We start from the raw sequence: 23,737 nt of genomic DNA on the forward strand, positions 1-23,737 counted from the left end.
TTCTCTTCTCTTCTCTTCTCTTCTCTTCTCTTCTCTTCTCTTCTCTTCTCTTCTCTTCTCTTCTCTTCTGTCTCGTCTCGTCTTGTCTCGTCTCATCTCTTCTCTTTTATCTGAAGAATCAAGAACTCCCACAGACAAAGAAAAAGAATAATGCAATCGAATGTTTTATTATGTTATTGTATTGTTGTATTATTACAGTGGTAAAGGTATTCCATCCTCCACAATATTTATTCTAGATTTCATTTCAAAGCATCACAGAAACCTTAATTAAACCTTAAGTGATATCTCTGAGTTAAATGGTATTTTATGACTTGTTTACAGATAGGCAGACTGAGTACAGAAAATCAGACATAGAATCATAGAATCATAGAATTTCTCTAGTTACACAGGAAATTAATAAAACATACAGAAATAGCACTCCAAAAATTTTGATTCCTTATTCTAACAGAAAATAACGAAAATTCTTTTAAAATGCTACAGAGATTTACCAAATAGCTCAAAATCTGTTTATTAGCTAAAAAGGATTTTCCACTGGCCTTCAATGTACAGAAATAAAAAGATCCTGATGCATCTAATTTTGTAAAATCTGGACAGTTGTGTTAAAGCTACTAGAGTGTCAGTGAAGTTGTAATTCAAAGGGTATTTGTAATAAGATTAGCATTTTGTCACAACAGTAATAATTCAGTAACACATTTTTTACATCACTGAATGAACTTTCTTTATAAATCATATGCAAAACAAGCAAATTAAACAAATTATGATAAAACAACTCAGAATAGACTGTAAATTAGAGACATGGCTGGCTATTTAATATGAAGAGGTTAAAAAAAAGTAAGAAAGAAAAAAGGAAAACATTTGTTACCAAATAAAAATAATGTTTGTGGATGTAATTCCGTTATTCAATCTCTATTACACACGTAAGAGTAATATTGTTTATGTTCTGATGACTATAATCTTTGATCATTATAATATGAATATATTCTTAATTTTTGATGTAAATAAATCAAATGCAAATGAATCAGAAATCTGAAGCCCATACCTAATCTCACATCTTTATTAAGAAGAGAAAAGTGACACAATTTTGTTGTTCGTTCTGAAATTTGTAAAGGCTGTAGACACCACATACTCAGAATATGAATGTAGAGTACACAAAAAGTAATGTGCCGTCATCTCTGAAAGTAGAGATTCTGCAGATAAGCAAAATACCATTTTCTTTGTTGTTTTTAAAATAGATTAAAAGCACGTATAGCATAATAAATATGATACAAATTACTTATTCAAATCTGAAAAACAGAAATTAAATACTTTGTGGCAAGTACACTGGTGAACTGAGAGCTATGGCGTGTCTAATTCAGCTGAAAAGCTACTAGTGACAGCACACTGTGAGCAGGCATTCAGCTGTCATGTTTCTCCATCAAAAAGGCAAATTCATCACTCACAGTACAACCTGAATGCAGATGGAGGAGTCTCACTATTGGTCAGTTTGTAAGATACCAGTGATTATTAGGGCATTTTTCAAACAGAGTTTAGTCAAATTGAGGTTTCCTTGTGGGTGTCTTAGAAATCATTCAAGATAACCCATTGGCTTTCTTCTGAAACAAATTTATTAATTATCCCTATTTTCTCTGTTTTCACTCTCAGTGTAGGGCAGTCTCAGAGCACACAATCTGGATACCTTCTGGATGAAATTAAGCAAGACAATAAATTTCCAAAGCACCCCTGGAGTACTCTATGCCCCCATGGAAACAAGACAAGGATGGTTCCAGGAAGGAGCACTGGAATATGCACAGAGCAGCTGCCACATCCTCAGCACCTCCTGCCATCTTCTATAAATCCCCCTCTTGGCTATTGTCTACTAGGTCAGCATTGCTACTATGGACAGACCTGGAGCCAAACTCCCTTAACTCCCTCTTTGATTCAGTGATATGACATCAGTAGATATTTTGTTGAAAACACAAATCTATAATATAGTCTAAATGCAATTACAAATTACATTATTTTCCTAATTAAACCAAGAAGCAAAATCTCACTGCTTACAGCTATTTCAAAGAATAGTTGCTCTCTCTCTTAATCTCAGAGATAAAAAAAAAAAAAAAGGTTTTTAAGTAAGATATTTTGTTTTGTTTCATTTTTGCTTTCCAGTTCAAAAACAGGTATGACAGTTACATGGACACCAGCATTATCTTTATTTCATTTAGGGCCACAAAATAAAAATACCCCATTGCAAGTAGGAAACTGTCCATAGTTCCCACACGTAAGCTTATAACATCTATCCTACAGTTGTCTGTATTACGTTTGACTCAAACATTTTCAGCTCAGTCATATTACATAAAGTACAATCATTTTTTTTTAAATACATCAGTGAGAGAAAGTTTGACCTTCTCAAGGATGGAAGGAAGAAATTAGATCAAAATAAGTCTAAGATCATTTGAAACACACACAATGTAAAAAATGATAACAATTAGCATTGAACACATAAAGGATCTAGTGAATTTTTACTCCTCCTTTCTCTTTGTGAAAACGTTATTAAAGTTTTCATCAAATCTGTCTGGTATTGGACCATATTTGATAAGACTCGTTGCTGTTATCTCTGTATACTGCCTGCTCCATTGAGGTAGGGCCAATGTACAAATGTATTTTGTCTCCCAAACTAATTAGGACCTTCACACAATCAGGTTTGAAATAAATAGCCATAAGCCTATACATGTGATAGCATGAAATGTTGTGCAAAGCTGCATCAAGAGGTTCTTTTGGGAATTAGTTGTAAGAAATAGAAAGAGCTAAAGGAGATATAGATATAGAGATACGTCTTTCAGTAGCTGAAAGCAGCATGTCCACTTGAAAACAAAGGGAAAAGTTTTAACCTACAAATGTACTCTGGGGAAAATGCACATTATTAATGTAAGCATAAATATACGATATAATATGTTAAGCATAAATGCTTAATATGTTGCTTAATATAAGTAATGCTAGATCTAGGGAGCAATTTTATATGAAATGAAAATTTAACAAAAAAATAAAAATGGGTAAAAAGAAATGTTTCTGCAGCGTATACTACACCTTTTGGCAGATATGTGAACAAATTGGAATCATACTGGGTTTTTTTTTGTTGGTTTTCTTTTTTTTTTTTTTTTTTTAAGTGAAAGAAAGGAAATGTATCTAGTGTCGATCATAGTAAGAATAAATGAGAAGGGCTGGAAAAGAGCCAGAGGAGACTGATGACTGGGAAGTGGTGAGAACAGGAATGACTTCCAGTGGAACATATCATCAGGAACTTGGATGATCATAGTCCCCTCAGATCTTGGCAAATTTACATCTTCCAGAAAGTCAGCTGGATTTAACAGCATGGCAACATCCTGCACAGTTGGGGGCAACAAAAAGAAATTTGAAGCTGGTGTTCCTTCCCTGCTGAGTTTTTACATCTCCAGTTGAGAGGCAGCAGGCAGCCTCAGCAGAGTACCTTTATGTGTGTACTTGTTTCATGTCAAAATAGGGAATAAACTGTTGGTGTAGTGCAGCAAGAGAGGAAGCTTGAGGTTTTCTGAAGGAAGATCACCAGCTGCACACATAAAAGTGTTCTGCTGGGAAAAGAGAGAACTAATATTCCAAGGACATTTATGAGGAAACAGTAACAATATAATGAGGAAAGAATGGGCAAAACAAGTTGATAATGAGTTGGTACTGCCACAGACATTACAGGAGACTCGAGATGCTGCAGAAAATGCTGGGTAGAGGATAAATAAGGAGATCCCAACAGGGACAAATCTGAGATTTAATAGCCTATAGGAAGTAGAAAGTTTATTTCTAAAAGGGCATACTGGGGAATTGGAGACCTCTCAAAGAAGTAGGGAAAAAAAAAAAAACAACCATAAAGTATCAAGCATCAATATAAAAAGAAAACAACCTTCCTCATCTGCCTATCATTAAAGCCAAAACTTTTTTAAGATATTGAATGTAAGGTACTTGAATGGCCTTCTGTTATGTTGGTTGCTTTTGTCTACTTTTTTTTTACTATTAAGCACAGTCTTAATAAGGCTTTATTTCTATTTATTTTAGCATTTCTTAATCCAATATACACATAAATACAGAGAAGAGATATTATGTTAACAAGACAGACTATTCCATCATTTCCAAAGTAATCACTAGCTCAGGCATTGTATCAGTGCAATTTCAGCTGAGTATTCTTGCTGCGGCACTTTGTTTCCTGGAAACTCTGTAAAACTATTTTCAACAATAGACAGGATTTAAGTAATAAACAAGAAACTTTGCAACATCAGAGATATATGTGAATTCATGAAACATTATCATCATAGGAGACAGACCCATTGTTAGAAATGGTATCTTCTGTCAGATAGTTCTGTATTGTATTCAGTTGAATTTAATGGAATAAAGCCTTAGATCATTTTATGAAAATGAAATGTTGAATGGACCTACATTTTATTTCTTCTCTTTTCCTAATCAAAAACTAAACAAATGATTAAGTTTCTTGAAATTACATCTTCCAGTTTTGTGCCTCACCTTGAACATTCTGTTATTTCTTACAGATAATTATAAGTTCTTATGGAAAATTTGTACACAAAAAGGCAAATAGAGACAGTTTGTGAAAGGTTGCAATTCACAGTTAGGAATGTACCCTTAGATTTACTTCCCATCTTGAAGAGTGCATGGAAAAAAATATACATATATAAATCACATCATTAAGACCAGCAAAATCTAAGAGGTGAAGTTGATGTAATAACTAGATTGACAATATGCCCATGCAGAGGGCATATGCTGCTACTTTCCAACTATTTTGAACCTCTTCTGAAAAAAGATTACCATAGGTGTAACTGCGACTTACATTACAATCTAGAAGTCTCATTCTATCAGCTCAAATTTCACTATCTATATAGAATTGTATTAATTTTCAGGGTGGCAAGTTTCATTTTCTCTGAGCCTGTTTCCTGTTTGGACAGCACTTCATTACATGAGTATCTTGAAAGCTGTGTTTAAGTTAAACTTAAGTGGTAAGGATCTAAGCACATGCTGCAATATGCTTCCTTACATGGTCTACCACTTCACAGGGACTTCTTCAGATACACTCATCAATGTTTGCTTACTTCTGAAGAAAGAAATAAATAACAAAAAAGTGATGTTAAGAGGAAAATATCAGCAGGAACTCTGCCTGTCAGCAGGCATTTGGAAGCAGCAGGACTTCCATATTTATTTTCTATAATTTCAGTAATTGTCACTTCTGTACTTTCTGTAATATAAGTATACCGCCACTTGCTGTACAGCAGGTGGTAATTTGTATGTTTTAGTGCTGTGATGCTCCTTACTAAGAAGTGGAATAACATCCAAGATACCTACAATAAATTGAAAGATGAATGTATAGATAGTTTTCGTGATTCACTTTCAGCATCTGATAAACAATGCAGTTAGAAGTATCCACTAAATCCAAATTCTTGCAGCATTTGCACCCAGGTAGCCTTTCTTTTGTAGTCTTGTGCAAAAACAGCTTCTATTCAATTTAGCAAAATTTGATCCCAGATGATTCTATGAATCTATTGTTTCTTCTTCTTAGAAATGTATATTTGATCTGAAGTTAGTGTTTCATAAATGTTGCTGATATGAAAATGCTTGAACTAGAAGCTTTTCCTTTCCTACAGAATGGATTCTCTATTGTACAGAGAGGGGGAGACTTTGAACTCCCTTTTTTTCTACAATATCTTTAAATTAAGGGATTTAAATGAAGATACACAGAAAATACGTTGAATTCATATCATACTCTGTACCTCAGAAACAGGTTAGCATTTTTCATGAACAATTAACTGTTAGTCTAGACTAGTCTAAACTGCATGCTATTTAAAAAAATACTATTCATTTTTTAAAATCCAGTTTTTAAAAATAGACTTGTTTAGTTATAAGTTATATTACTTAAGTAATAAAGCCTTTCTAGAGCTTCTCCAAGAGTTTTTAATAATAACACATCAAAATCCTACACTTTTTTAGTTTTTACTTAATATTAGCTGCTGTCAAACAAGCAAATTAACTAAGAAAATAGACAAAATTACATTTCTCTTTTATCTCATTCCTGTCATCATTTCTCCTGGCTACATTAAACACTATACATATGCATATTTCATCTGAACTGAGTTTCTAGAAAATTTTCTGTTAATTCTTTTGGGACATACTTTGTCATGTAACTGGCAGTTTTCTCTGTCTGCTGTTTGAAAAAAATGTAAAAAATTCTTTTCTTTAGCAGTAGGTAGGTTTTTACTTTTTTTTTTTTTAAGAAACAGAAAAGTTAAAATAAATAAACATCAAAAATGAACAAACTGTATTTAATTGCAAATAATTAGAATAAATTGGACTAGTGACATATGAAAAAGTGTTCCAATGCAGAATGTTGTAGACAGGTAATATGATTGTATTTTCCATAGCTTTATAAAGACTCTTTCCCAGGGGAAAAAAACAAACAAGCAAAACAAACAAACAAACAAAAACGCAAAAACAACAGACAACCAAAAACTCTAAAATAAACAACAACAACAACAAAAAACAGAATTGCTATCAGTATCAGTTTATTTCCTCAAATATACGCATAATTTTTATCTGCTTTTCACTGGCGTTATAAGTTTTAATTAAATAATATCCTCTGTTTAAAGACTTGTCATTGCAGAGATTATACTCCCAAGAATCAAAGCATAAGATGAAGTCTAAATAATAATATATGTCTGGAAGTGATAAAGTAATAATAAAAGGAGAGGCTAATATACCTTTTTTTTCTAAACTGTAAGCCATTTTTAATCATGTTGTTAATTGTTCAGGATTTTCTTTGAAATTTGCTTTTCTTTCTGCACTTGTAAACTCATTGCTGTGTAATTTCCTTTAAAAACAAGTGTCTGGGCTGTTTAGATAGTCTGATATATCATGGTGTATTTCTTGGAAGTTTTGAGGGTCATAAATTAATTTATACTGTATTTTATAATCAGAAATTATTAATGAGGCAAACTTTTAAAAACAGAGCTGCAGTATTTCAAATAGTGACGAATGTTTCACAAAAACTTTGTCATTTCCTAGATAATGGAAACTCAAGTCACAACAAAATTTAAATGTGTTTCAAGGACATGAAACATCTTATATTCCACTGCTAGACTTGGCTGAGTTCCTTCACATTGCATACAAAGCACTGTCTGCCTCACTTGTAACTTCCAAGCATGTTAACGAGGGTACAATCAAAACTAGCTTGCTGTAGTATACTAAAATGATGTCACTGAGATCAGCTCATAAGTGCTTTGTAACACTATGATGGCATAGTCAGAGGAAATGTATTTTTTATAAATGTGAGAGCATTGTGACCAATAACAGGATAAGAAAGATACGTGTGGCTAAAGGGAGATGCACCCAAGAAGATGCAAGAAGAATAACCAATAAGCAGGACATTCTGCCAAATATCTTAGAAGGATGAATATCAAAATCAAAAGCAATGTTTCATGGGGAAAGGAGGAATTAGAATGCTAAAACAAAAAGAATGACTGAGGAAGGATGGAGAAGACAGGATGTTCCTTTCTGACTTTGTCTAAGAGCTCTCCAAGCTGGTCACCCTTAACCTTGGCATCTCAAGACCACCAAAGACCATGACCATGACTGTGGTATCAGCTCCAGGATACTGTGAACTCACTGTTAACTTCAAACATAACTGTTGAGGACTAACAGTTGTGTGTGAATTGTAAGTAAGTAGTGTTAATGATTATTGATGTGTAGGAGCAAACCATTAGCTTGCAGTGGGTTGCTAATGAATGCAAGAATCTGTTAAAGTTTTTTTCTTGAAGTTTGAAGCTGGCTTGATTTATCAGTCTTCTAAACATTCCAGTCACAGCAATCTCTAATCCCCTAACTGAAATGTATGTACATATATTCAGTTGTAACAGCATATAATCCTCTGTAATAAATTACTGTTTGGACTGTCACAAGAATAAATATAAACTGCATAGAAGATACAGATCCTCTAAAACATTCAGAGCACTCTTGTTTTGTAGAGAAAAATATCTTTGTTTAAGGTGTGTCCAATACAAAAAAAAAAAAAATTGACAAAGCTTGACAACCATTTAGTCAGTGTTTTTCCAGTGTTTTCCTCACACAAGTAAAATTTTTAATGACATCTGTAATTCTTAAGTCATTCCCAAGAGGGACATACATGCAGTGCCAATTCTAGGTTATACTGCTTCTGCTAAATGATAAATAAAAGATCTGCTCTGAAAGTAATACCTCCTATTTTATTATGTTGGCCCATGACATCAGAGGCAGATCCTAGTGGTGAGGTGGTAGAAGTTTAATCTTCCTGCCAACATTCCATTACATATTGTTGCTGTGCGACAGATGACAGCAGAGGGCAGTCTGACAAATAGTGTCTGACCTGGAAGTGCTGCTTAAGAGACAAAGCTGTGTAGATTAATTCCTTCATGCAGGAAAAGTTAAACGCATTGACATTCATCAATGCTTGTGGAAACCAAACAGTGGATGTGAACACAGTGAGGTGATTGGAGTACATTTCAGCAGTGACAACAGTGACATGAAACACAAGCCATGTTCCATGGACATGCACGTCTTTCACATCATAAAATGAAGAGTGTCTTGATGAGCTCATCCATGTGAATTGGCAGATTATGACCAGAAAACTGTGTGGAACTGAATATCAGCTTACATATGTAGGAAATATGGTGGCAATGACAGTATATCATTATATCACAAACTTTACAGCAGGTGAGTCCCATGAACGTTCACACAAGAAGAGAAAGAACACCATACGCAATTTTGTCAGGACTGCCTGAACCAATAAGAGGCTGAAGGTGACAGTTTCCTGGATTGCATCATCACCGGTAACAAGACATGCTGTCACCACTACGAGACAGAGTCAAAAAAACAGTCAATGGAATGGTGACATGTGGATTCCCCATAGATGAAAAAGTTCAAGACACAGGCCTCAGGGGGTAAAGTGTTGTTCACTGTCTTTTGGGATAGGAAAGGAGTGATCCTCCCGGATTTTCTGGAACCCAGACAATCCATCAGCTCTGATAGCTACATTGTGACACTGACTGAGCTGCAGGTTCTCTGGAACTTCTCTGAAGGCCAGAGAAGACAACCTCTTTCTTGCAGTACAATAATGCCAGCCAGTACAATAGCCCCTATACCAGTTTGAAGACCACGGAGCACATTATGAGTCTTGGCTGGATCGTCCTACTGTATCCACTTTATAGTCCAGATTTGGCACCTTCTGACTTCTACGTCGAGATGTTCCTAGGTAGACAAAGGTGAAAAGTGCTACAAATTTAGCAGATTTTGTAGCGCTTTTCACCTTTGTCTACCTAGGAACATTATCTATGTAATGTTATGATACTTCTGACTCTAGTACTGACTTGGAGAATTTTTTCAAAATCAAGTTTCAAAGAAGGGCAGCAAGGCTTGTGAAGGGCTTGGAAAATATGCCCTACGAGAAGCAACTAAAGGAACTGGGGCTGTTTAGCCTGGGGAAGAGGAGGCCAAGGGGAGACCTTATTGCTCTCTTCAAATACCTGAAAGGTGATTGCAGTGAGAGCAGGGTTCGTCCCTTCACACTGGTGACAGGATAAGGAGAAATGGCCTCAAGTTATGCCAGGGGAGGTTTATGTTAGAAATCAGGAAAAACTTGTTTACAGGAGGGGTTGTTAAGCACTGGAATACGCTCCCAAGGGAGGTGGTTGAGGCACCATCCCTGAATGTGTTTAGAAACCATTTGGATGTGGTGCTCAGGGACATGATTTAGTGGTGGGTTGTTAGAGTTAGGGTAGTATGGACTTGATGATCTTGAAGGTCTTTTCCATCCTGAGCAATTCTATGATTCTGTGAAGTGTTGCATGGACGACATTTTCCCAGCAGCAACACTGTCACAGCAGCTGTGAAACAATGCATCACCTTCATTGGCGCAGATTTTTATGAGTGCAGCATTCAGACTCTTGTCCATCACTAACAAAAATGGGGGTGACTGTTGAAAGTCAGTATTTTTGTAGCTCAGAATCTGCTCTATCAAGAGGTGCTATTGCACTCTTTGTATCTGTTGTTTCCATGGAAATTACTTTCCACAGAAGGCATTACTTTCAAAGCAACCTGTGTACTTGTTTTTCATGAATACTACAGTTCAATGACATTGAAATCAGGAAGTAATCTCAAAACTTTATGCACGTGCTTTTTTTTTTTTTTTAAGGAGTAAAGAAAACATTCTTCAGTTGGTATTTTCATACTTATATCCCAATGAAATCTCTAGAATTTCCTAAAAAATAATTTAATTACTAGTTCTCTTATCTGTGTTAAAAAGAAAGATAAAGTAGAGGTTCTTGGTTGTAGGTTTGGTGGGTTTTTTGGTGTTTTTTTTTTTCGGCATTTTACACAGCTAAATGCCTTGTGAAGTTTAAAACTGAAAATTTCCTTTGCATGATGCACTACAATCATTTACTGTTACACTGAGGAAAACAACAAGAAAGCAAAGTTCTAAAGGAATAATGCATTTATTCTTTTTTCTCATTTTCAAACAGCAATCCAGTGTGCTTTTCAAAGAAAGATGGAGACTGATGAGTGAGCTCTATTGATTCACCTCCTTCCCACCCCCAAATGAATAGTGCCCACAAGCAAACTGATTTCAAAGAGACACATTGATCTGAAGACAGTTTAAATGGGAAGGGGGCAAATGTGTGTGTGGGGAAGAATTCTCCTACAATAACTAAATGTTAACTATCAAAATTTAATGTATTTAAGAGATTGTATAAATTACATTGGATAATGTAATTTCCTCAGCAGTCTTGTTACACTCCCTTTGTTTCAGAAAGCTACATGTTGGCCAAAGACAGTTCCTGGATTTCAAAGAACAAAGTAAACAACAGATTTCCAAAGACTGAACCAAGAATATGAAACTTGTAACACTGGACAATATGCATCTTTAACTTCATCTTTGCCTTGTTAATTTATGTGCTACCCTGGGAGTCTACCATAAGGAAAGGAAAGATATTGTGCCAGAAAAGTTGAAAATATGAAAACAAAAACAAAAAAACATGAACATATTAATTATATAATTTCCCTTCTATTCTCTCCACTGTGCTGTTTCAAAAACAAACAAAAACAATTTAATAAAGCAGTTTATAATGGATTACAGGAGAATAGTTATTTCTTCAGGAGTCTAGATTTTGTCTCTTTCATGAGCATTTCCCTCAAAAAGCACTGCTTACAAACTACAGAGAGAGAACTAATAACCATTGGGAATAATCACAAAAACTTGGAAACCTTTCCTCCTGAGTCTTCAGAGCTGGTGAATGATTTTCAAGTTTGTTAGGGAGTGTATCTCAAAACTGACAATGATAGAGTCTGAAATGCATAGAAAACTAATTATAAGTCATTGCGTATTTCTAATGAGAATCAATATTTAAGATTATGCCAAGAATTATAACCCCATCTTCAAGTGTTCATACCTTGTTAGTAATACCATTTTTCTGTATTCATTTAAGGTCCTTCTATTGTCAGCTCATATTTTAGTTCAATAGCTAATTATTGCTAAGTAAAGATAATATTTGTTAAATTTCACCACCTCTTTTTATATTAAGTTTAAATGACCTCTTACTCTGTTGTGACTGGATAGTGGTGATTGAGGTAAATTTACTTGAATCTCATTCCACATTACTATTAGTAAGCATGTAAGATTCTTACCAGACTACATTCAAGCCTACTCCATGAATTATTAGGGAAAATTCTGTGTAATCTACTTTTTCTTAAAAGATACTCCTTTTCATTGGATGGGAAATAAGCAAGTAGTAGATTAAATGAGAATAAGGTTCATTTTGTGTAGGTGGCACTAATTAAATATTTCTGATATTTATGAACACATGATTAACAAAAGAAGACTAAAGAGAGTATCTATTTATTTATGCATTCTTTTTAAATCCTAAAATTTTAAAGTGCTCGGTTTTCTAAGGTCTATTTGTATTGCTTTGAGTAGAAGAGCAGCTACACTGGGCTATTTTTTTAAGTTCTTATAATTTTAATTAGCTGGATTTCTTTGTGATGTCTGTTCTCAGTAAAACAGTGCCACTGTCTGCACTTCTGGAAGTAATCAATACAAAAGTAAAGAGGAATGCATTCACTGTATTTACTGTTCTGAATGAAGAAGTGTGGGTTTGTTCAATTTCAGCAACTTCCCAATAACAAGCCTGTCATTTTTACTACTAGAAGGAACACAAACACGTCCCTATTAATTTATTTTTAATTTATCACATCTGTATTGCTTAAATACAGGCTTAAAACAGAGAACCTGTAATTTAGGGCTGAAGTTCAATCTTCAACTTCCTACCTAGCACAACATCCTCTCCCAAAAGTGTATGAGAATTTTTTTTATGATATTTTCATGAAATTGGGATTTGCAGATAAATAACTTGTTTATGATAATCCTGAGAGAATCTATTATTTTGGTCTTAGTTATTCCTTAACCTGGCAGTTATAGGTTAAAAAAAAAAAACCTCTAAAATCTAGCTAAGAGACGTTTGCTCTTCCAGTCCTGTAAGTGTTCATTCTATTAACCTCTCCTTCCCAGAATTGCAATAAACTTTCCATAAATCTTGTCTTTCCACCCAGAAAAAATAGCCTTCAGACTATTCTTCTCTGTTGTGTTTTGACCTGGAAAAATGTTTGCCTTTTAAGACAACAGATTTCAGCTTGTACAGTTTATGACTCCTACACTACAAGGTCTTTTTTCCAGCTGTATTTCTGCAAAATGAGTTTTCTGGAGCATGTTTCTTGCAGAACATGTTACTTCTCCCTTTCCTTCCTCCAAAAGAGGTCAAGAATAAACAAAAGAAAATAACTTTATAACTACAGATGCAGGCGTAGCAGGTAGGAAATATTAATTTTTCTCCAACTAAAAGAGAATCGTGCAATTTCTGCAGGTGAAATTTGAAATAATCCAACTATTAGAAGATTTATTCTTGGGAAATACCTTGTCCAATCAATCTCTTATTTGAAGTATCTATAGATTTTTTTTTGCCTGGAATCTCTCTCTGCTATTGAATGGTTTTATTACCTGCAAATGAAACAATTCACCTGTGCGAAAGCACAATGCTGGGAGCCTACTTTTTTTTTTTTTCCTTTCCGAAAACTCATCTAACTTCCTAACATTCAATCAAAAAGCTACTTCTGGTGAGGAAAGTTAAAAAATATATTATTTTGTTCAGAAAAAAAACACATTATAATTAGCTGATGAGAGGAAAAACAAGAAGTTCAAAAGTTTAAGGAAACACTGCATTTGCCTTTGAATATAAAAGATTGAGCCACAGGTTTACAATTACTAATAAGGTGTTATTTTTAGTGAAATAGTTTGATATTCTGCAACTAAAGGAAGCATTGAGGATGCTAAAAAGTGAACAGCGATCAGAAAAAGAACACACAAGTACTTGGATGAGAAGCTGGACATGAGCCAGCAGTGTGTGCTCGCAGCCCAGAAGGCCAACTATGTTCTGGGCTGCATTAAGAGAGTGGCCATCAGGGAGAGGGAGGTGACTGTCCCACTCTACTCGGCTCTTGCGAGGCCCCATCTGGAGTATTGCATCCAGGCCTGGGGCCCCCAGCACAAGAAGAACGTGGGAGTCTTGGAACGAGTTCAGAGGAGGGTGACCAAGATGATCAGAGGGCTGGAGCACCTCTTCTTTGAAGAAAGGTTGGGCTTGTTTAGGTTGGAGAAGAGAAGGCTCCAGGGAGACCTCATTGAGGCCTTCCAATACTTGAAGGGAGCGTATAAACAGGAGGGGAAATGATTGTTTGTGAGGGTGGATAGCTATAGGACAAGGGGGAATGATTTTAAACTGAGACAGGGGAGGTTTAGGTTAGATATTAGGAGGAAGTTTTTCACACAGAGGGTGGTGACGCACTGGAACAGGTTGCCCAAGGAGGTTGTTGATGCCCCATCCCTGGAGGCATTCAAGGCCGGGCTGGATGTGGCTCTGGGCAGCCTGATCTAGTGGTTGGTGACCCTGCACTCAGCAGGGGGTTGAAACTCGATGATCTTTGAGGTCCTTTTCAACCCAGGCCATTCTATGATTGTCATTTTAACAGCAGAAAATAATGCCAGATAGTCCTATAAACAAACAACTTCAAGTCTTTTAATGATACGATTGTGTCCCTCTGCTTCTAACATTCAGTCATTTTTTAAAGTCAAAAATCTTAGCAAGACACAACTAGAGATTTCAGACTAGTTACAGTGTGTCAGGAAGGGAAAGGGAAAACGAAGGAGTTCAAGATCCCTGTCAGTTAAAGCAGCATGATAATAGGAAGTTTTAAACCATCAATCAGAAATGTAAGCGAAGGTGTTAATATTAATCCTGAGACCCACAAAGGTTCTGTTTGCTACAGACACTGCTTTTGGAAATCTGTGAGCATTAAAAATCTACTAGCATCAATAACTTCGTGAGAAATAGACTAGAAGAATTGCTATTTACTTAATTCTTCCCAGAAAAGTGGGTGATATAAATAGTACACTGGCCAGACCAGAACTGAAAGTGAGGGCCAGCTTTGCTGCTGCTGAAAATAGAGCCCGTTGCCTGAATTTATGGGTCACAGGCTTTTGTCCATCTCTACATCTTTTAATAAAGAGTGAAAATGTAACAGAAGTGTCATAAAAATGTATGGTCCTCATGTGTTTTACCCTCAGCCACTAAGCCAAAGGAGACCTCGCAGTTAAAGTGTTCTTAAGAAACTAACAGGAAATGAATGTTTTTCTCTCCTATCTTGACCACTTCTAATGTGTTTCAGGAATAGTTGGAGACAAAGGAAACAAAATAAGAAAAATAAAGTGGTATGTAAAAATATTTTCGAACTCTTTAGTCTTTTATATCTTTACATATATTATTTGATTTATATCCTATTATGCTTTGATATCTTATGTAATTTATACATTGAACAAATTAAAGAATTATGACATGTATGATGAACTTGAAATATACCAGGATATAATTAAATCGCTGAATTTCAGTAGCAGAACAATAGGTCACTGTAATGTAAATCTGATGTGAAACATCAGATATAAGATTCATGAAAAGAAAGGAATATTTTTAAGAGTAGTAAAATTTAATGGGAATAAAACATTAAGGAAACATAGAACATGCAGGTGGAATTTAGTTTCTTTAAAAGCTCGCCTTAGATAAAGGCAGCTCTCTGAGACGACTGAATAATAGAAGACAGAGTAATAGAGTCCTAGGATTATAATTTAGAGGTTTGTTTTGTTTCAGATCCTGTTTTGATGCTCTGCATTAAGAGTTATTGTCACCTGTTTCATTCATTTCCTAATATAATGAAAACTTGATTTATGCACCCTATGGACAGACAAAGCTAATCATGTAGTGCTGATCATGAACCTCAGTGTCCCAAGGCTGTCCTTATAGTCACCATTTCTAGCTTGCTATGTTGGCCTAACAGTCATAACACTGAGTTTTGATATTAGTATCTGAGTAGATGCAGTAACTTCAAGTAAGCACACTGTATTTATAAGGAATATAATTATCATTGCAGGCTCTTATCAAAAAGGCATTGCATGATTATGTACACTCAGAGGGTAACTTTAAAGGGCTTTTAAAATTGAATGTAAGATTTTTTTTTTTTTTAATATCCTTAGAAACAACTTCTAAGTGAAAAAACACAGATTTCTTATTAAAAAAAACATCTTTTATTGAACGTATGAACGTATGCTTTTTGCTGATACTCTGCAGGGAGTGCTTTTCTAGAAACCAGACCAAACACCTTGTGTGTGAGTATTTTGGAACATAAAGCAAAACTGCCAAGATACTTCCTATTTTGTTGAGTAGATAGCATCCACATAGGCTGCAGTTGATTTTTTTTTTTAGCTTGTAACATCTGTACTGCTTCACATAACAATATCAATTGAAAGATTTGAAACTACATTTTTAAGATCCCAAATTGTAAATTTCATTTCCTTCCATATCCTATTTGTGATTCATACATTACAGAAATCCCATGGAGGACTTGCAGCAGACTTAGTAATCCCATCAAAACACAACATTTGAATGGAAAATGTCAGTGCAAAAAAAAAAGTCAGTGCAAATACCTCAGATCATCAATATGCACTGAATATCTTCAAGGGAATGCTGACATGCTGACGTGACTAAAGCCATAAAAGCATGTACCAGTATTGCCATACCTGAATATTAAATTTCAGTTCTGCGGTCTATTTGAAGCATCCTGAAGAAGTTTGAGATGAGCTGCAGTTCCCATCAGCTTCATCAGTTGAAGTTTTGGATATACAGTGTACTTGACCTCTTGAAGATCAAGGAATATAGAATTAAGAGGCTTTTAATGAGTAAAAACAGCAATTAAGATTCATTAAAATAAATGTGTTGCACAGTTATTACTACCTGTACCTTCTTTTATATATCTGGAATAAAGTGGAGAGAATAAATAAGGTTGGAGTGAAAATAATCAAGTAAAGGAGGTATAATTTGGAGAAAATCATTTAAAAAAATAAAATAAACCCGTTGATAAAAATGTTGGGAACAACATTGTTTCCAGCCTGTTAAAGTAATGGTGGCTTTTATCTCTCCTATTAACTGATCATATTCTATGAGCTCCTTTTCTTGCTCATACAGATCATTTAGCACAATGGCCTAATTCTCTGTCTTTGATCTCACTCTGCGCTGCCTTTCTGTATTAAGAAAAATTTGTTTGTTCTACCAACTAGCTATATTCTTAGCATTAGTACATTTCTATTTTTGATTCTGAATACGTACCAAAGGTATGTACAACCTATTTAAACAGGATGTCTCCACTTGCCCAAGTTCCTCTTTTGTGTTTTTCCCTTTTATTATCTCAGATTTCATGACAAGTTTGACACAGACCAAGAGAACACACCTAGGACTGAAGATGTTAGAAAGGACAAGTTTCAGAACAAAAGCAATTAAGAAGTGTGAAAAAGAATGATAAAGCAGTTTGAAGTCCCTAGTGATAAATTAAATATGTGACCACTATTGCATTTCAAGTTCTGGCATGGAATTTATCAAACACACCTGTAAAAACGGTGCTTGCCTTTTTCAAAGGCTGTTTGAACAGTTGCGTATTGTCTTACTACTATTTGAGTTTGGAGCTTTTGTTACAGTCTTGCCTGAATGAATGATGACTGTTGTTTGTGAATACTATGGCCAACACCAGCACAGAACCAGTGGTGAATCAGAAGAATAGTCCTTTCTGAGGCAAATCATTCTGAGCTACATTGACATTTGGAGGAAAAAAATATATTTTCTTTCTGCTGAATAATCTGCACATTGTAAAAGATTCTGGTCTTATCAAGTAGTCATAGAATGATATCTTAGAATTGCACGGAATTGCACTTTGATTCTGTTTCTTCTACTTTCACAGTAAGATTTTATCCATTCTAAAAGTTATCAGAAGTTCTTCTAGAACAAGTGTGATGTTAGAGGAAGTATGAGCTTAACACTGGACTGAAAACTCACACACAAAAAGGTGAATCAGAATTTACACTAAAATTGTTTCAATGACTCTAGAAGACAATTGCAGAAACAGCCAAGACAACTTTTTATATTACACAGATCTGTAATTCTAAAGACATTAATAAAAATGAAACTATATGATTTACTTCACTTAGAACAATGAGGCCAAAACTTATAGTATCATAGGAAAAAAAAAAATCACAGAATGATTTGAGCTGCAAGGGACTTTAAAGCTCATTTAGTTCCAACACTCCTGCCACTGGCAAGGACACCTGCCAGTAGATCAAGATCCTCAAAAACCCATCCAGCCTAGCACTGAACACTATCAGGGAGGGAGCATTCACATTTAAGAACTAATGAGATCAGAACATTTGCTTTTCTCAGTTTTCTCACACATTCAGTCCAACATGCTCTTCATTCAGCTAGCTTCCCACCAGGGCAGAGACTGCTGCTCCTTGACAGCTGAGCAGTTGTTTCCTACTCTGCTCACCTCAGACAATAGCAGCCACAGTCTCTGTACCTCCCAGGCATATTCATTCAGGATCTTTCCTTCATTCAGGAGCGTCACTTGCACCTGTCTGAGACCAATTCTGCTTTTGCAGAATGCTTGTCTTGGGCATCAGCTCTTCATTTCAAGCCCAGAAAACCCCATACTTCTCAATATTGAAAGTATATGTGCAGAAGCACAGCATGTGATAAACCTCCAAACTGGAGATTCTGTCTTGTGTCTCCTTACATTACAGTGAAGGATTCAGGATGTGCCACTTTTGTTTAGTCCGGGTTCTATCAGAATTCACAGCCTGGTCACAACCAGCAAGCTATTCTGCTTGCTATTCTGGGGCATTCACTGCCCTTCCACCATATAGGAATCAATTCTTGCTTCCTGATACTGTTCACAGTTTAAGCTTCCCCCCCTAAACCCAGTTATAACAGAAACTCTGATTAAATGTATGTTTAAACTTGAAACAATGTGCAGACCAACACTTTTCCTGTTTTCTGATGGTATCACCATGGTAGCATTTGTTACATAACAATATATAAAAATTTAATCTGTTTTTCTTGTTATGATCTTCTTACGTTGAGGTCAATAAAAATTAAAACACTGCTCACGTCTTTTAGTTTAGTATTTTCCATTTATTCCTTACTTAATCTAAAATAAATTTTGTGAGACTAACAGTAATATGTCTCAATAAATACATTGAAGAGTTTAATGGCCATATCATACTTTTTTGTATTTGTTTTTATTGATTGTGTGGACATATATAACTAATAACATGGTCACTGTGTGATGAGATTATGCAACTATTCTCCATTTCTAAAATGGATAGTGGATCATTTCTAGGGTTTTTTATTTGTTATGTACTTTGTGAAACATAACTAAAAAGAGTAAAATAAAAGTTGTACTAACTTGATATATGATGAATATTTATTTGGAAATTTCAATCATTATAATGAAATATAAATGTAATTTAGTAATCCTAAGATTTTTGAAGAGTCTTTACATAAAGTATGATAAATAAAAAAATGGAAAATAACTGGATTCAGATAAAGAATGTTGTTTCATCAGCAGTCTAAAGTATTATCCACATGTCACAGGTAATGCTGCACATCATTTTGAGCAACACATTCTGTGCTATGAAAATAGTGACATGGAAATATAGTTAGCTGAAAGTTTTTGTTCCAGAAATTTAAGGTAACGCTGAACTATCCCATGATCTCCTACATATTCTTGTCAGCTACTGAGATGTTTGCGTGTACTTTTTTTTTTGGTTTATACATCTGAAACTCAAGCATTCTGAAGTAGAACTGCACTTAAACAGAGAACACTTGAATTTTTTTACATTTACTTTATTGGTTATATCCGAGTTAAAATGATGGCTGTGTATACTAAAACAGATTTTACCTTAGATTTCCACATTCTAATACTTAAACTGAGCATGCAGTTCATAATGATTTTAGGCCTTTAAACTGACAAGAACTGAGCACTCAGGTCTCTCAACTACTGTCACATAGTTACCATGAGCTGTGGAGCTTTAATTTGTCTCAGCTGGTATTTATACCAGTAGTCTTCCGTTGCTAGTATTTTTAGAATATTGTGAGCTTCCTATGGTTAGCCTTTAGTACACATCTTTCCCTACATCTGAAACCATTGCATCTAACATAGCCAAGATAAACAGGGTTATGTTGTATAAACATACCCCCTAGCTAATTCAGTATTACTTGGAAAACTTCAGGTTCAGAACTATTCAGGATGTTGGTTCTTGGAAGCAGTGAAACTGCTTCTGATAATTTCTTCCCAATACTAGAGAAAGTACCATTAGGAATATCAAGAACCATATATAAAAAGGTTGACTCACCTAACTGATGATAAGGCTCTCTACCTATAGAAGACTCCTTTTCAGGAAGTGACCTTTATCCAGAAGGCCTTTTCCCTTCCCAGACTAGCCCTTAAATGACCTGAGGGCCACCCCTTCTGGTCACGTGGGAAGCACAAGAGAATTGCTTGCACCTGTGCTTCCTGGGTCAGCCACCCCCTTCACCAGTGCTCAATCATCAGTTCAGGCCATGACATAACCATTCCGCTACAAAGGATTTTTGGATCTCAATGGAGTTTTGATTTTACTATCTATTCAAAACCATCTGTACACTTTGCAGGAGAAAAAACACTTCATAAATTCATTAAAATAATTGTACCTTATTGCTCAGGAGAAAATAGATTCTCAGCAACCGCAAAGAATGAGCAAATTTGACTTTGAATAACAAAATCCAAGTAATCTTACAGAGCTATATGTGTTCCTAATATTCACCAATGATTATACCATCTCCAATTGTTAAAATCCATGTTACACTATCACATAATGTATCAAATTCCAATAGCTGTGCTTCCAAGTTTTTCTGATAAACTTTTTATCTAGGAAACCCTTAGTTTCTGCATTTGCTAACGTACACTATCAGTGCTAACTCTGATCTCTATGTAATCAAGAAAAGTGATGGGGTTGTATTAGTATAAATCCGTGAAACAATTTCTTTGTAAATAAATTTAGCAATATCATGTTAATCTGATAGAGTTAGGGATTATTTAACGGGAGGGGACAGAGACAGAGACAGAGACAGAGACAGGACAGCTGATCCCAACTGACCAAAGGGATATTCCATACCATATGACATGATCTGCAATAGAAGCTATGGAAAAGGAGGAAAGGGAGGACATTAGGACAAATGGCATCTGTCTTCCCTTGTAACTATTATTTATGACAGAGCCCTACTTTTTCAGAAAAAAATTTTGCCTACTGATGGGAAGTAGTGAATGAATTCCTTAGTTCTGTGTGCTTGCCCATGCAATTACTGTTTTACCTACAAAACTGTTTGTAACTCAACCCAGAAGTTTTATCTATTACTTTTCCAATTCTCTTCCCCAGCCACGTGGGTAGGAGTGAGCAACTGGCTGTGTGGGGTTTAGCTGCACTCTGGAGCTTAAGACACACTGTGAAGCAATTGCTACTTGTGCTGACACCCTGCTTTCCAGGAAATTGCTGGACATTTCTCTGCTGATGGGAAGTAGTGAATGAATTTTTCTTTTTGCCTTGCTTCTTGCTGAGGTTTTGCTTTTATCCTGAACCATGAGGTGTTTTTTGTCTTATTTTCTCTCCTATCCTGTGAGGAAGCAGCTGGATGAGAATCTGGCTGCTGGCCGAGGTCAACCTACTAGAGGGAAAAAATCTCTCAGTTCCTAACAGCACGTTTACTTTACCCACTCAATATAAATTGGAGATATTCCTATACATCCACTTCAAGCCCTCATTACACAGGCATAAAATACCTTCTTCTCAGAGTTTCCCAGATACTTTACCTTCAACGCAAGGACATTGTATTTTCCATGGCAACCCTGTCACATATCCTAACATACTCACTGGTTTATTAAACACCTCTTGAGAAGAAAGTAGTAACTAGCATCTGTGAATTAGCCTACAGCAGGGTCTTTTACAAATGCAGATTCTTATTATTTTACAACAGGCCAAATTAGATTAATCTCTTTAGAGCAAGTGTTCTTAAATAACATCTTTATTCCACCATGATGGAATTTTAAAATATTTCCTTCGAAAAACATTCTTAAACTTCAGATAATATGGGTTTAGATATGATACAGAACAGATATTGAAAAGTCAGATTGTCAGGTTTCAGGAACTTCCTTACTTGTTTCTCTTTACGGTTCTATTCAGAAAGAGTCCATAACAACAAAAAATAACAAAAGCTTATCTCTGAAATACCATGACTAGAGGGCATATTTCCCTAAAGGATTAAGATCTGGTTGTTCACCTGAAAATATGTGATGGATATGCAAAGGATAGCATGAAAGATCTTTCTTTCACAATTGTGTCATCTGTAAACCAATAAAAAAATATTAGAGATGAAGCAAATTTGGATTTTTATTTCTTTTGCACTAGCTCTCTTACTTAAAAAGGAAAACTACCCTCATCACTATCACCTTGAAATATACCATAGTGTTCTTCAAAAGATTCTGCTATAGAGACCGCAAACTACAATACGAAGAAAACCATCCCTGGGGAGAGACTATAATTTTGGGAAAGTGTATGAATGAATGCCTTCCTTTTTATAGATAAACACTTGATGGGAACTACGGTGATTTCAAACTGAACAAAAGGCCATCCAAATTCTTTTCCTCTAAATTTATCTCTTAACTACTTTTCAGTCACAGAAGTGACTTACCATTGTCAGATGGCTCCAGTCACACTATTATAAACTCAAACTTTCATTACATCAAAAGGTAAAAAGGTCAGAAAAGTCATCCACTCCTCAGGTGCAAGCCTACGAGAAGATCCAACTCTTCACACTGCCAGTAATGAATAGTTTCAGTTTGCATGCTTTCTCTCAGATTGGAATTTTGTTGTTCCATCTGTAGGGAAATGCAGTAATCTGTCTACTGACTGGTTAAAGTGGATGATATTTGAAGACTGTCTAGAAAGCCTTATAGAAACACGTAATCTATTGCAAATCTCCATTTGATGATAGTATAGTTTGTAGCATACTAAAGGGCTGAAACATATGTAATGAAAGAAATGACCATCAGTTTAACTTTGTACATAGCATATAGCCTTTTTAGGAGAACAGTGTTCCATTATTAATTTACACCATGCAATGCTTTCACTCCCACAATAACCAGCATCCTAACTTAGTTCCATAGAAAAATGAATTTCAGGTAAAATTGAATATTTTTTAAATCATCTTTGAAGTCTCCTCTCAGTTATAATGTTGTATTTTTTAAGACTAGAAAAATCCTGTTTTCACACACAGTTCTTGCTCAGGAAATCAGAGAACAACATTTGAATACATTTTTTTATATTTTCAACAAATTTTATGACATTTTTGCTGCATTTGTCCTTAAAACAACATTAAAAAAATGGCTCACATATTCTCTTTAAAAGGCATAGCTGCTTTATTAACAGAGTTATCATTAGCTCTTTTCCAGGGTATATTAAGGAGCAATAATATGAAACACTTGGATTATATTAAGACTAAAAAAATGTGGTCTCCCTCAAATTGAGTTTTCATGTAGCTGTCAGTGCAAGCAATGCACATTTTCACTATTTTTACAGCCATCTAGAATACTCAAATATTTTCTTCATGTGTAGTTTACTTAAAAACAACAGCAACAACAACAACAAAAACACCAATATCAGTTGATTAAAGAAGAGACATTTTTTGATTGTGAGATTGTTGTTCTTTTTTGCTATTGCTAGTTAAGTTTACATTTATCTCTAGAGACGCTAAGTATATCAATAGGAAGTATGTAAGAAGAAATATATCAGGAAGTAGTCTGTCTTATAAACAGAATTTATATAAATGTGTTTCATATCACTAATAAGATAAATTTGATCCTTAAGATGGAAATTAAAATGCAAAATCATACACTGACTTCTTAAACCTTTCAGAGAACTCTCTGTTCCAACTTACAGAAATTTATTTTACTCTCTCGTTAGACAGTTTAGGCATTTGTTCTGTTTTCTCACAGAGTGCTTCCAATATTTGACATAAAGTTCATCCTCAATAAAATTCAAACATTAAGGAAAAAAAAGGGAAACGATAATTTTTATATTGATTCATCTCAAAACAAAGTATTCTCCACTGATCAATTGAAATAAAATACCGTATCTGAAGTCCACCAAAACTTTTGTCTTTTCTTTAAGGACTTTCAATGAGCTCTTCTCTCC

The 23,737-nt window shown here is 35.1% G+C and overlaps 1 long non-coding RNA gene across 1 annotated transcript; it reads right to left on the minus strand.

The window, feature by feature from the left end:
* Nucleotides 16,211–19,970, minus strand: LOC110393028. The gene is made up of 3 exons (XR_002434748.1): nt 19,865–19,970; nt 16,791–16,917; nt 16,211–16,322 (listed from the first exon to the last, which is right to left on the minus strand). It is a non-coding gene; the product is annotated as an uncharacterized LOC110393028 (long non-coding RNA).

Source organism: Numida meleagris, chromosome 2 (genome assembly GCF_002078875.1).
Source record: "Numida meleagris isolate 19003 breed g44 Domestic line chromosome 2, NumMel1.0, whole genome shotgun sequence".
Classification (NCBI taxonomy): Eukaryota; Metazoa; Chordata; class Aves; order Galliformes; family Numididae; genus Numida; species Numida meleagris.